Consider the following 15,627-nt stretch of genomic DNA (forward strand, 5'->3'; position numbering starts at 1 on the left):
TTGTTTTCATTACATCAGGTGGTTGTTATTATGATGTGTTAATGGGCTTCAAGCAGGGCTGTCCTCTGTGACTCAGACTCTGATTACTAAAATGAGAGTTTTGATATTTCTTATTATACCAACTCAGTTTGCATTCCAATTGTTAATACTTTTGTCCACCAGAGTAGTGCTGAATTTGAAAGGCATGTAAAGGTAAGAAAGTGAGAATTTTATTTTTATTTTCAACTCTAGATTCCTTTCATCCCAAAGTTTGTCTTTCATGACTCAGCACCATATTTCAATTCTTTTCTGCCCCTAGTCTCATTGCTAAAGTCTTTTGGAACATTTTTAAATGTGGAAAAAATACTCACAATTTCCTTTTCTTTCTTCATTTGCCTTTCAGGTTCATACACTGTTTTCTGGCATAAACAGTCTCCCTGTTTTTGCCTTCTGATCTTATGTCCACAGGAATTTCTCTAGCCATCCAGGTCATGACTCTTTGATGCAAGATGAATGTAATGAACTTCTGTAGCTCATTACTTTTAAATATAAATAAGCTAAATGAATTGTTTCTAAGCATTGCACTTCTTTAAGGGTAAGCCCCAACTGCTAAGGCATCATCGATACTTTTCTTTTTTTATGTATAAGAAAGTCTTGAAGCCAGAGATCAAATTCAGTTTCTTCATAAGACTAAAGAGAGAACCATCACACTTCTAGTCTGATTCTGACTAGAGCTACTTTTTCAGAAGCTGCTCTAAATAAATCCCGCAAACTGAACATTTCCATATCACCCATTCTATTTATCCGGAACTTCCCTGATAACAGATGCATACTTCACTGTACTCAGAGGAACAGCACACTCTCTATTTAACTGGATAATCAATGAACTTATTTAAATGCCTAACTCTATGTTTCCACACACAACATGAGATTGGTGTTTACCTGAGGGGACTGTCTTTACTCACTAATGCGCACTTTTCGATAACCTAAGAAAACAAAAACAACCCTCTCACTCCCAGGAAAGTGGTACTTGTGATAATTACAGCAATACTAAACAGCCTTGCCTTTCCAGACACTACAGAAATAACATTTGGTTGAACACATTTTTGTTCTGTGTCTATGGAAAGATTCCTTTATGTTTTCTTTGTTTGGGTAATTGTTAATGTTATTGCCGTTTATACCATTGGACTTGCAAAGATGGCCTGCATTTTTGACTCCCTCAGCTTTTGCTGATGTCTACCACATGTTGGTGTACCTTACATTATTTCTCTCCATTTCCCCTGCCCCCAAAACATTCAGCATCACAGATGGCATTTTATAGACAGCTATTTCTGTGTAAGTGCTGGTATTTAACTTTGCATTCAGCTGAGGACAGAAGATGTCATGAGGGCTTTGTCCTCTAAAGTGTGCTGTTATGTTACTGCTTCCCTTTAAAGTTAATTGCATGTTTCCTTGTCACTGATTAAATAGATGTTCTGAATGCGTCTGTACACAGTCCTTTCTATTTTCTCCTGTTTGTTGGGGTCAGATTACATTTATAAAGACTTACTACAACAGCTGTTTTGAGATCTTTGTAATACAGAAATTTAGAAAGAAGTTGTTTGGGAGGCACAGAATTGAAACACACTGGGACAAAAAATAATAGAGATTAAACTAAAAGCCAAATATAAGCTATTTCATAAAAATATATTCATTTTCATATATAGAATAGTGTATACCTATAACTATTTTATTTGATGGAATATAAAGTGTAAACATATGAACTCATGATATGATCTTTTCTGGAATTAAGAATTCAAACAAATGAACAAGACAAAATAATTTTAAAAAAATTATGTTTAGCTTAATAATTGATCTAATCACTGTTGACCAAACATTTGAACAAATAACGACTACAGAAACTAAAGGGATTACAGTAAAGATGCTATCACTAATTTGTCTACCAAAAAAAAGTATTTTTATTGTTTAATGCATCTTTGAAAATTCAGCTTTTACAAAATAAAATCAAGAAAGTTAAAAGGAAAACTAGAAGATACAAAAAAGAGCAAAGTAGAAAAAAATGAAGAAGATATTAACAATTATAAACAATTTGTGGCAGAATTGTTGGCAGAAGTTAGAAGTAGGAAGTAAACAACATACATAACAACAAACAGAAATGTCTGTGGGGCAAATAAGTAACATAAGCGAAGGTGGAAGGTAAGGTGATTGAAATCATGATGCAAAACACTTGATTGCAATTGAAATCCTTCAAAATATTCTCTTCTTTCACAAATAAACACGCTCTCTCATTTTTCTTGGGGTCTACTTGTGATTTTCCCACTTTTGATAGAGATATGTGTACAAAGAGTATTTCACTTTCCTCAAAGCTATGTATTGATTAGGCAAGTGCTAATAAGTAACAATTGGCAGTAGGCCTCAATGTTCGGGAAACAAAAAGCACCAATACTAATTCATTGTTTTTAAAAGTATAGTAGATTGTAAATTAGTCAAGGACAGGAACATTCATTATCTATCCTCAATACTTACTCTATTGCATGATACATAGAAGACATTTATCAAAAGCTTAGTGCATTAAATTTTACAGAGGATGCCGAAAAATGTATACACATTTTAAGAAAGGAAAAAACTGTATTAAAATTGTAATACTCAATATATACCAACAACAAAAGATGAACACAAGTCACGTTTGATTTCTGCAATTACAAGAGATGCTCAAAGTGGTTACTATCAGAATAATTTTTGTACATATATTTCCTTTATTAAAATGTGTGTACATTTTTTTGGTACCCTTTCTATAACGAAGACCAAGTGACAGCATTACAGAACAGAAAGAGTTGGTCCACCCTCACTCGCAGAACCAAACACTAAACACTGAGAATTGCACTGAAGAAATATTGACAATTTTATTAATGAATGGTGCAGTCCACGAGAAGGGAAAGCTAATGCTCACAATCCGAAATGCCCAATCGTGTGTAGGTTACAGATAATATGGGCAAAATCACAAGACACGATGTGTTAGAGGTTTGAGTTCATGTTGGGAGCTGATTGGGAGCTGATTGGTCGGAGGTGAGGTAGAGGTAATAAATCACTTCTTCAGGTCTTAAGGACAGTACTGAGGTCTTTTCCAGTATCCCTCTGTCTAGTCTTACGGGAAAGTAGCCAGAGGGATGTTCCAACGCAGGGCTCAGGAACTGAAACATTAGTTAGGTGAAGATGTTATCTTTAGCCTGCTAGTAGTCCGAATCATGTGACCACTAGTCAGGTCTGGGCTACTGTCTTCTGCTGGCTCCAGGGTTGCTGATTAGCCAAGGGAAAAAAAAAAAAAAAAAAAAAAAAAAAAAAAAAAATATATATATATATATATATATTTATACATTATATACACATATATATACATGTACATATATACATATTAAATATATATTACATATATATATACATATGTATATATATATGTATCTCCAAAAATAAAATGTGTACACATTTTAAGAAAGGAAAACTGTATTAAAATTGTAATACTCAATATATACTGATAACAGAAGATGAACACAAGTCACATTTGACTTCTGCAATTACAAGAGGTGCTCAAGGTAGTTACCATCAGCATCCAGACACTTCTGATCACAGCAAAGTGTCCACTGGTATACACTTTTTTGGCACCCCACTATATATTTTGGGGGGGGGAGAGAGAGAGAGAGAGAGAGAGAGAGAGAGAGAGAGAGAGAGATAAATGATTTCTAGAGCTAGGATTTAAACTAAATTTAACCAAAGTCATCAGGAAACCCGGTTTCAACAGAATGAAACTAGAATAGGGGTAGGGGGGAAATATAATCATTTCTTTCTCCATATTGTAACATTTGGAATTCATGGTTGTTCCTCAAGCATGTGTTCTTGAGTATGTGTGTATTTATCTGTGTATGTAAACATTTATCTACACCTCAAAAAGCCTTACATCTTGCTACCATGTGGTCATAAAGGCATGCTTATCAGGATAATTTAGCAGTGTGGTGAGGGGTTAAGGCCTGGAAGGAAAGAGGTGGATGATAGATGAGGACAAGTTTATGCCATCTGTGCCCATGCCCATATCAGTGTTTTGATACAATAATATGTACCCCCGTAATGTGTCACCAAGAAAGTGTAAAGTTAAGACTCTCTGCACGAAGGATAAATGAACAAGAAAGCAAATACTGCATTTTTTCAATGATTAAGGTAAATGGACAAAAAAAGGAAGAATGCATTTTTCAGAGATCTGGATTTTGAATTATAAAAGCTCAAAGTAGAGGGGAAATAATCCCACTAAACCTGATTTTTTTTATGTAATCTCTTTCATATTTTAATGGCCCAAGTTAACAGAGGATTTTGATAAATTGTCCCTATAGATAACATCTCACAGCAAGCCTTGAGGGATGCTAGCATTTTGTTTCCGAAAGCATTAAACTCAAGTCCCTAGCCCAATTACATTTAGCATTTTACCTTTGAAAATTTCCATTATATGTAAAACTAATAGCCTGTCCTGTGTTGTCCTGAATAGATAGAAAGCAGTGTGCACAATTATTAAATCATTTGCAGGGTCAAATGAAGTAGTATAAGGCACTTATTTACACAAATCAGTTACAAGACTTCTATTTGTTTATACACGTGCTTTAGGGAAGCATGATATATTTGAAAGATTGGCCTCCATACTCAAATTTTTTGGCTAGTCATGAACCCACCTTTATATTGTCTGGGTTTTCTTATATGTTTTAATTACCAGTAGTATATCAGCAAATCATCTACAAACATTTCAATCATTACATTTAATACATATTATATATGTTATATGTTATATATACGTTTTATATATGTGTGTGTGTGTGTGTGTGTGTGTGTGTGTGTGTATATATATATATACACACATGTATATACATGCATAAAATATACCGGGGGTGCCAAAAAATGTATACAAGTGGTCATTTTGATGAACGTTGAAGCAGTAGTTTGCCATAATCAGAAGTGTCAAGACGTTGATGGTAACCACTTTGAGCACCTCTTGTAATTGCAGAAATCAAAGTGACTTGTGTTCATCTCTTGTTATCTTATATATTATTACAATTATAATACAGTTTTCTTTTCTTAAAAATGTATATACATTATATATATATATATATATACACATATAAATTATTCAGAGAATTTTTAAAGCCCCTTTTATTGAATAACTAACTAGCTAATCAATTAATTACTTCCAAAACACTTTATTATTAAATAGAAAGCATAGGGCAGGCATTTGATGACTGTTCGCAATGCAGACATTGGTCCCTGTTTCCTAGATCCACACACAGCCTTAGCTTTGGGTTACTTGATCACAATAGTTTGTAATATACTGATATTTATTCATCTAGTTTTCTTTATTCCACAGATCTATTCTTTGCCCTCTTATTTATATCAGGCCCATGCGTGATAAACTAAATTATTTTTCATTCTGGTGTTGGAGAAGACCTACAGCTACATGAGTTAAGATACTTATTTGTTTATCACATTTATTTTTCTAGAGAAATTTTTGGACAACAAAGCACTCCTGTGCTGAGAAATTCTGTTATCTGTGTATCATTAATACAGCCAGCAGGATTATTACCTCCAAACTCAACAAAAAAATAAACTATATTCTTTTGTATGTGGCACAAAGTGAAATATGCACTGGATATTTATAGCCTTGTTCTAATCAATTTATAATTGATCAAATTTATATATTTAGTAAGCTTAAAGGCCATCTTTTAACTCCTTTCAATTATTTTCCAACTGTTACTAGATGAGAGGCGAAGACTGCTTCTTCTACTCTAAGATAAATTATTTTCAGTATGGATTCCAAGATCTAAATGGAAATTGTGAAGCAGAAAAAGAAAAGTAGAAGAGAATAACATAATAAAAAGCCTGAAGCCCCTCTTCCTAAAAGTATTATTCTTGGGTACAAAGTGATTTTGCCTACCAGTTTAAACAACTTGGGGATAATGGCTCTCTCAAAATTAATAATGTGCATGAGAGGACTGTGAAAAAAATGGAGATTGCTTAGTGGTAGAGATAGTCATGGCAGATTAATATTTCCACCCATGTCTGTTATTTTTTAAGATTACTTTCTAGATACACACTTTTTTAGGTACTTAATGAGAGCTGAATTTTAATCCTGAATGTGCTACAAACTAGGTTACATCAACAGGTGAGTTTTTCTTTGTTGTTGTTGCTGTTCTTTTTTGGTTTTGTTTTTGTTTTCTTTATTCAGGACTTAGTTTAACAATGGGTAAAATCACATAATCTCTAAAATATTTTTCAGGTCACTGAATCTAGATCTTATTTATTGCTAATTTATATACCAGTCCATAATAACATGTTGTTTAACCGTATTCCTGTGCCAGCCAGTTCACCTCGTGTGACTTTAAGGGGAAATCTCTGGGAGGGGGTTAGGGACTATACTAGAATACTTTATTTTTTAAACAGACTTTGACAAGTTTTCTGGCCATAAAATGCATTGGTATGCATCTTGAACCTGTGACTCATTGTTTCTAAACACCAACACTTTACAAGGATGGAGTACACTAATAAGATATTGTCCTAACATCACAGTTATCATTTTTTTTTTTGTTTTACAAATGGTTAGCCAAGCATTAAGACATCTTGTTCATAGTAAAAAAAAATTAATTGCTTTATAATTAGAAATAAATTTGTTTCAATTTTGGACATTTCTCTCTAAGGTGGAAACATTTTTCTGTAATGCATTTGGCATGTGACAATTTTTAAATGTATGAGATCAATTCCTGTCCATAGATACCTTGCACAGTGATCAAAGTCTTACAAGTCGTATTCTCTTACACAGTTCAAATCCCAGTGAATAAACAGTTTAATACTCAAGCCTCAATGCTCTCCCATGATGGACTCCACTACAAGGACTCACAATGTAGAATGTCTTCAAAAACTATACTCATTATAAGGATTAAAACAAAGAAATGAACATTCCTTAAATATTAAAATTATCTAGCCTTCAAAGATGTTCTCTCTGCTTATTATCAGCAAATTTTCTGGATCAAATGTGTACTATCAATGCGTCAGTATTCAGCAAAGATTAGTTTTGGAAGGGTATATGTTGATATCAGCAGGAAACAAAAAGGAAAACGTTAAAAGGTATGACATTTTAAAACAATAGTTTAAAGGTATTTTATAAACTACAGATGGCTTACACCATTTAAGCGAATATTTGCTGAGAGATGAGAAACAGGACTGAGAAAAAAGAAAATTATTTGAAAATAATGTCTCCCATGCAATATGTTGTAATTAAAGCAGAAATAGGCAATGTGGAAATTGCCTCTTTCATTTTAATTAATTAATAAATTTATTTATTTATATTTTTAAAGAGTTTTATTAAAATATAGGTAACATGCAATGTTATGTTAGTTTCAGGTGTACTACACAGTTATTCAACATTTATATACCTAAAGAAGTGATCACCATGATAAGTCCAGCAACCATCTGACACTGTACTATGCTATCACAATATTATTGACTATGTTCTCTGTGCTCTCCATTATATCCCCATGACTTGTTTGTTTTATACCTGGAATTTGAACTTCTTATTCCCCTTTACAATTTTCCCCTCTTTTTAAATTTTTCAATTACAGTTGATATTCAATATTGTTTTGTATTAATTTCAGGTGTACAGCATAGTGGTTTGACATTTATATAATTTAAGAAGTGAACCCTCTGACTAATCTAGTACCCACCTGGCATTATACATAGCCATTACCATATCATTGACTATATTCCTTTACTTTACTTTACATCCTTATGACTATTTTGTAACTACCAATTTGTATTTCTTAATCCCTTCACTTTTTTCACCCTGCCTGCCTGCTAACCCCCCTCCCATCTATCATCCCGATAAAACTAGTACCCATCTGACACCACATAGTTATTACAACATTATTGACTATATTCCTTATGCTATTCCATACATCAACATGACTACTGTGTAACAACCAATTTGTACTTCTTAATCCCTTCACATTTTACCCACATGCTCATCCGTGCTTCCATCTGGTAACCATCAAGATGTTCTTTGTATCTATGAGTTTGTTTCTGTTTTGTTTGTTAGTTTATTTTGTTCTTTAGATTCTACATATAAGTGAATTCATAATATTTGTCTTTGTCTGACTTATTTCACTCAGAACAATACTCTCTAGGTCCATTCATGTTGTTTGCAGATGGCAAGATTTCATTACTTTTTATGGCTGAGTAATATTCCATTGTATATATGCACCACCTCTTCTTTTTCCATGCAGGGATACCTGGGTTGCCTTCATATCTTGGCTACTGTGAACAATGCTGCTGTGAACCTATGGATGCAGATGTCCTCTCAAAACAGCATTTTGGGTTTCTTCAGATAAATACCCAGAAGTGGGATTACTAGCTTCTTCTTTGTTTTTTTGTTAGAGCATTTGTTTTAAAGTCTATCTTGTTTGGTATAAGTATTGCTACCTGTTTGTTAGTTTGTTGTTTTGTTTTCATTTCTATTTTCATGAAATATCTTTTTTCATCCTTTATTTTTCAGTCTGTTTGTGTCTTTTGACCTGAAGTGAGTCTCTCGTGGGCAGCATATGGGTCTTCTTTTCTTATCCCTTGAGCCATCCTGTGTGTTTGTATTGAAGCAGTTAATCCAATTACTATTAAAGTAATTGTTGATAAATATGTAGTCACTGCCATTTTATTATTCATATATATATTCATCTTAAACAGTCCTTGTAGGATCACTTGTAATACTGGTTTGGTGGTGATGAACTCCTTTAACTTTATCCTGTCTGGGAAGCTCTTTATCTGTTCTTTAATTCTAAATCATAGCTTTGCTGGGTAATCTTGATTGTAGGTCCTTGCTTTTCATCATTTTGAGTGTTTTGTGCCAATCCTTTCTGGCCTGCAAAGTTTCTGTTGAGAAATTAGCTGACAGTCTTATGGGAGTTCTCTTGCAGGTAACTAACTGCTTTTCTCTTGCTGCTTTTAAGATTCTTTCTTTGTCTTTAATCTTTGGCATTTTAATTATGATGTGTCTTGGTGTGGGCCTCTTTGGATTCATCTTGTTTTGGACTCTGCATTTCCTGGGCTTGTATGTCTATTTCCTTAGCCAAGTTAGGGAAGTTTTCCATCATTATTTCTTCAAATAGGTTTTCAATTCCTTGCTTTCTCTCTTCTCCTTCTGGTACCCCTATAATGCAAATTTTGGTATGCTTGATGTTGTCCTAGAGGCCCCTTAAATTGTCCTCATTTTTTTTGTTGTTCTTTTTTCTTTTTGCTGTTCTGATTGGGTGTTTTCTGCTACTTTATTTTTTTAATTGCTGATTTGATCCTCTGCTTCATCTAATCTACTGTTGATTCACTCTAATGTATTTTTTATTTCAGTTGTGTTCTTTATTTCTGACTGGTTCTTTTTTTTTGATGTTTTCTATCTCCATTTTTATATTTCTTATCTCTTTGCTGAAGTTCTCCTGAGATCATTGAGCATCCTTATAACCAGTGTTTGAACTCTGAGTCTGGTAAATGGCTTGCCTCCACTTTGTTTAGTTCTTTTTTAGAAGCTTTGCTCTGTTTGTTTATTTGGGAAATATGTCTTTGTTTCTCCATTTTGGCTGCTTCCTTTTGCTTGTTTCTATGTATTAGGTAGAGCTGCTATGTCTCCCAGTCTTAGTAGAGTGGTCTTATGTAGTAGGTGTTCTATGGGAGCTAGTGGCATAATATCCTGGTCATCAGAACAGGGTGCTCCAAGTATGTCCCTTGTGTGGATTTTGTGTGTCCTCCTTGGTTAGTTGAAACTCGGTTGCTCTTTGCAAGTCCATGGGGAGATTTTAGCCTCAAGCTGATTGGTAGTGAGGACTGACTGTGACTATAGAGGAGGAGGTGTAGTGCAGGGGCTGACCTTATGGAGCAGTATTTGCTTTAGCAAGGCTTTGCTCAGTCTGCCTTTTGGGTGTGTTGTCCTTGGAGGTGGCAGGTTAATGTTCAGCGTAGGTCCTAAGCTGGCCACTGGACATGCCAGCAACAGGGCTTCCTGGGAGGGGACCAGGTGCATGACTAATTCGCCCTCAGCCTTTTCCTTGCTGGGGGCCACCTAAAATGAGCCACACAGCAATCCACAGATGACCCCTATCAGTACTGTGCTTGGAAGTGCCTCAAGAGGCCAAGCCTTGAACCAAGGCCAGCTGTCACTAGTGCCAGGCTTACGAGACATGCTGAAGCCAGATGCACTTGTTTGGGGTTTATGAGTCTTTGAAAGCTTTGTTGTTGTCATTGTTGTTGTTGTTGTTTTTTAAGTCGACAGTATTAACTAAGACAGATTGTATGGAAAAGCCCCTGGAAGAAGCCAGAAAAATGGGTGGAGCACAGTGTTAGGAAATCACAAGGGCAGGGCAGATGAAAGGTGATAGTTTGATGGAGACTCAGATATGACATCTGCCTGCATCTGCACACAGGGAGAGGAGGGCTCAACAAAGAAACAATGGTTTCTACCAGCTCCTCCATCCAGAAGAAAACTGCCCCTCCAGCCCTCACCCTGAAGCAAGACAAGTCAGTTCCTCCCTGTATGTCCCTGGCATCTTTCGAGCCACTGTCATGGCACTGGAGCTCAGAGCGAGTGAGTCGGAACACAGGGACTGCAGCCACCCTCTGCCCTACTCAGCAATAAATTCCACTGGTTTTCACAACCAAAAGTTGTGGGGACTTCTCTCTCTGGCACTGGAATCCTTTGGCTGGGGAGTTTGGTGTGATGCTGGGATCCCTCTATCTTCTGGGTGGTGGTCCTCTGCAGCCAAGATATCCCTCCTGATTTTTACTGGTCACACATGAGTGTGGATCACCCCTTCCATGTCTCTGCCCCTCCTACCAGTCTCAAGGTTGCTTCTTCTATATGTCGTTAATTGTAGGGCTTCAGCTCTGCTAGACTTCAGGTGGTTGTCAATGATGGTTGTTCTGTAGTTTAGTTGTAATTTTGATGTGGTTGTGAGAGGAGCTGAGCACGGCCTTTACCTACCTCATCACCTTGACTGGAAGCTCCTGGAAATTACCTCTTAATATCTCTAATGTCACAGCAGAGATGAAATATGCTAGGCTATATAGCACCAGATCAGTGGGAAATTAAAAATGTTCAAAGGCATAATCTTTGAATTTAGAATTACAGAATGGGATCTCTTTATTAATGTAATGCCAAACACAAACACCACAACAGCCAAATACACTTAACTGCCATACACATACTCTGACCTGCTTTGACTATTCCCATTTTAGTTACCACCAGTTGTTATGAAAACGAAAGAAAGAAAGAGAGAGAGAGAGAGAGAGAGAGAGAGAGAGAGAGAGAGAGAGAGAGAAAGAAAGAAAGAAAGAAAGAAAGAAAGAAAGAAAGAAAGAAAGAAAGAAAGAAAGAAAGAAAGAAAGAAAGAGAGAGGAAGAATAAAAATAAAGCTGAATTTCAAGGCAGATGGAAGCTGAAGGTTAATCAAATCAAGACTGCTGGCTTCTTTTCTCCTCCAGACATGCTTCTGGAGTTGGGCAAAACACCCCACGTCTATCCCTCCTCTATTGCTGAACAAGTGGCTCAAACTGAAATATAGCTTTCCCATTTTAGGCTGTAATATCATTAGTGCTTAGAAGATGAGCACCATAAAAGCACAAAGTGCATTGTCAGTGTACAGATAGGAAATAACTGCAGAAGGTGATCAACGGAGAATTGGCCAATTCACTGATATTCTCCTCATTTATAATGAATCTGTGTACTGGTGTGGTGCTGAAAAGCACCCTTGCTTCAGGTATTGTTTCTGGAAAGTGACATGAAGCTATGTTACAACACATCCCTATGCAATTTTTTTTAGAGTAGTTAAGAAAGTCCAGATCCCTACAGTAAAATTTTGATGAGTTCTACGTTGTATTCATACATTCTTCACTTACATTTTTTTTCTCTTTTTATCCCTACAATGAGCTCGTGCATTATGCACAGCCTTATTAATACATAAAGGAACATGTAATATATTGTACTAAATATATGCATTGGGTACTAAAGTAGGAGAAGGTATAGGGGAGAACATATCTAATTAAGCAGAAGCTGATGTAAATATTATAAATCAACAGGTTTTACAAAATATTGCAAAGGTGGCTTAACATAATGTATGCCAACATTAAATATTATTTTCCATCAGATACTGAAATGAATATTACAGAAAAAAAAATATTCCCCTAAAAGCATCTTTAATAGTTACTTCTGTAACTGAGTCATGACATACATCACCCCTCCCATCTTGGGTGCCTTCTTTACTCTTACAATATAATGTAACTCTTCTTCAAAACACTTTTCTCAAGGTTAAATCCATGTGGCTTTGATTATTTCCCTTAATCAACCAACCACTGTTGATTCTCCATATTACTTGTGTCCCTATCTTGAAACATTTAATGGAAGAAGGTTTACTTAAACAGAAATGTCCATATGGTCTGGTGTGTTGTGAGCACAGGGGACTCTTGCCCAAACACCATATGGAATTCTGAAATTGCTTGGATTCAATTTTGATTGATTAAAAAATGGTTCTTTGCAAAGTCTTCATAAATCCCTGGGAATCAAGGGAAATCATAAAACTCAGAGAAAGGAGAGCACAAAAAAGAATGGGCAGAGAAATGCCAATCATAAATGAGGGAAGAAGCCATAGGACTGCTTTCCTTTCATTTTCAGTTAACAGAAAAACCATGATGGCCACAGTGGTGATGAATTATACCTGGGCCTAGGAGCAGGTAGGAAGTTTTCAAAACTAGAAGCCTGAAAGAAGAAGGCAAAGGATGAAGAGAAGGAGGCTAAGCAAAGCACAGATGCAGAGGATGTTTCTGGAGAGACAGTCAACTTATTTTATTGCTTGGGGATCAAAAAGAAGATACCTCAAATCAAATCAAGTCATGTAGTAGATGTGGGATTTCAATTTTTACAGGTTGATTAGATTCTATTTTCACTGAACCCTGTGGACTTTCTGAGAGGACTTGAAACTCCTTTCAGTGCTTTGCAAAATTTCCCTACATGTAAATTTTCTGCAAAGGGATTGTTCTGTATATCAGCCACCAAACAATAGCATGGAGAGGACAGATGCCACAATAGATACGAAGTCAAGGGTTTGAACCACATTTGTGATTCTTCAGCTCCCAGACCATTGGAATGAAAATAAAACCCCCATTAGCCGTCATATGCTATTCAGCAGCAGTGTACTCCTCCAAGATTTTACTTCCTTAAGTGTGAATATGCCTCCCTATTTTTTTGTTTTTTAATCCTTTAACACCATGTGCACAAAAACAAAGAACGAGCAATTCTGGCCCAGTGAGTACTTGGCATAGAGCGACAGAAGTTCAACAAAGAGAAATGCAAACTACAACTGCAGGTGAGTTCCTAGCTGAGAGCACATCATTACTGAGGACCTGAGCACCTGGGGCAGGTGCAAGATACCAAGTGCTCAAGGTCTCTCTTGTCAAAACACTAATAGGCAGATACATTGAATGTCCCTACGTGTCACAATTGCATGCATCCTAGACAGAACTGTGTGCTGTTTATTAAAATTCTTGTATTGCTAGGCACTCAGCATAGCTCTGAGATTGGAGAAACATGTAAGTATAATGCAACAAAGGGAAATCAATTTCTCTAGGGCTCTACTCCATTTAAACCATGTGAATGCAAGTGTGGAAAAAAAACAACAGGCATTTGGTAGACATAGGATTTCAAGCTATGAGCCTATTGAGAGAGAAGTTTGTGTGCCACATTATGAATTATTATAGCAAGAGTCAGGTGGATAAGTGAGAAGTGAGAGGTCTATACTCTTGGGTTTTCATTTCCAAAATGACTTCATTGAGATCTTTTCAATTTAATCCTAGAAATAAACAACTGCTGAGAGTAAGCGGTGACAGAATATCAGAAGGGGAAAATGACTTCAAGAGGCTGTTTCCGATGAGATTGGGTCACTAAGACCTTCATGGTTTCAAGAGGAGACTAAGGGTTTTAATTGGATTTTAAATAGTATTAGTAGTCAGGAAAGGTTTGGGGTGCACTGTGGCCTGCTTTGCAAGCACAACAGGCAGCCGTGTTTCAAAATTGACTTTTATCAGATGGTGGTATGTTTATTTTAGTCTGTCACAGAGAAGGATAAGAAAACACTGCTACTAGACCATGTCATTTTAGTTATAAAAATAAAACAAAGCAAAAACTAAAGATGTTCTGCCTACTTGGTTCAACTCCTAAGTGAGGGAATTGGGGGAGAATTCAGTAGATTAGAGGAAGAATGAATTTGCAGCAGTGAAGAAACTGAGGTCAACATCTTCTTGGCCAGTTACTGAAGTGATGAGAGGAAAATGAGCTAAGATGAAACAAAAGTAGAGAAACGTGAAATAAGTGTCACGCAAGCATTAATTATTCGATAAAATTCAGAGCAAAGCTTCAACAGTGGTCTATTCAACTCCCTTCCCCCTACTTCCCCCTTTCCTCATCAATGTATTTTCTGGGTATCAAGAACTCCAGTACCTTCAGAGACTTGGCTCCAAGGTCAAGAAAGAAATGCTACACTGTACTTTTATATAATAAAGTTCAGTTATATCTCAAACTCTATTTCCTTTTTAATTACAATTTTCATACCTGAGCCTCAAGTGATTCTAATGTTACCATTAACCCTGGAGGCCCGAGTTATTTTATGTTCAGCCATGAGTATTGGAAGTGCAGCTCCTACATAGGCAATTTCTCTTCTTCCTGAACTTTAGCCAAGTGGATAGCATCAAACTAAAGTTTCTAGTTACTCCTGCCCTATAGAGACACAGGTGCCCTAGGGAAAGCTTAGAAACTTGAAATAAACTGAAGATTATATTGCTTCTGAAGTATTTGGGCACTATGGAATTAGAGAACAGACAGCAGAATTTTAAAGTGAGGAATATTCTAAAACTGGACTTTTTACAAAAGATACTCCAGTGCCTGTTTTAAATTTTAAACTGTCATTTTGTGCTAGCATTTATTTGGAAAGTGTTATTAGGCGGATTATTAAGAACAGATGGAAACTAATATCTTCAGACAAACTTACGTATTAAAACAAACAAAAAAGGACTATTTATAACCCTGTGAGAATATTGGCTAACAATTATCTAATTACATTGGTGACAAGATGGAAAATATACGACACAAATGCTCCCATGCCAACCCTTCATCAGTGGCAGATATTGGTCAGTCTATCACAGCACTCTCTCCATTTGTGCCAGATATTGGTAGCTGGGTCATTAAATGGATTTTCCCTTTTTGCTGGGCACACAACTAGACTTTACTTCCCAACCTTCTCATAGTTAGAAATGACCACGTGACAGTTCTAACCATCAGAATTTAGCAGAAATGATGTCTGATATGTTTAGACATGACCCCAAAATACCACTCACACGTGATTCTCTCTGCTGGATCAATGGAGATATTTCCAACATTGACAAATTCATTATAGAATGTGCTGCTGGAAAGTAAAGTTTCCAGAACAAAAGAGCAGTTAAGAAGTAGGTGGCACTAAAACTGATATCTGAGACTGAAAAACTACAGATCCTGGTTGTACAGTAAAATTATCTGGTAAAATTATAATCTATGATAACTTAAAA

This window comes from Rhinolophus hipposideros (assembly GCF_964194185.1).
Source record: "Rhinolophus hipposideros genome assembly, chromosome: 8".
Classification (NCBI taxonomy): domain Eukaryota; kingdom Metazoa; phylum Chordata; class Mammalia; order Chiroptera; family Rhinolophidae; genus Rhinolophus; species Rhinolophus hipposideros.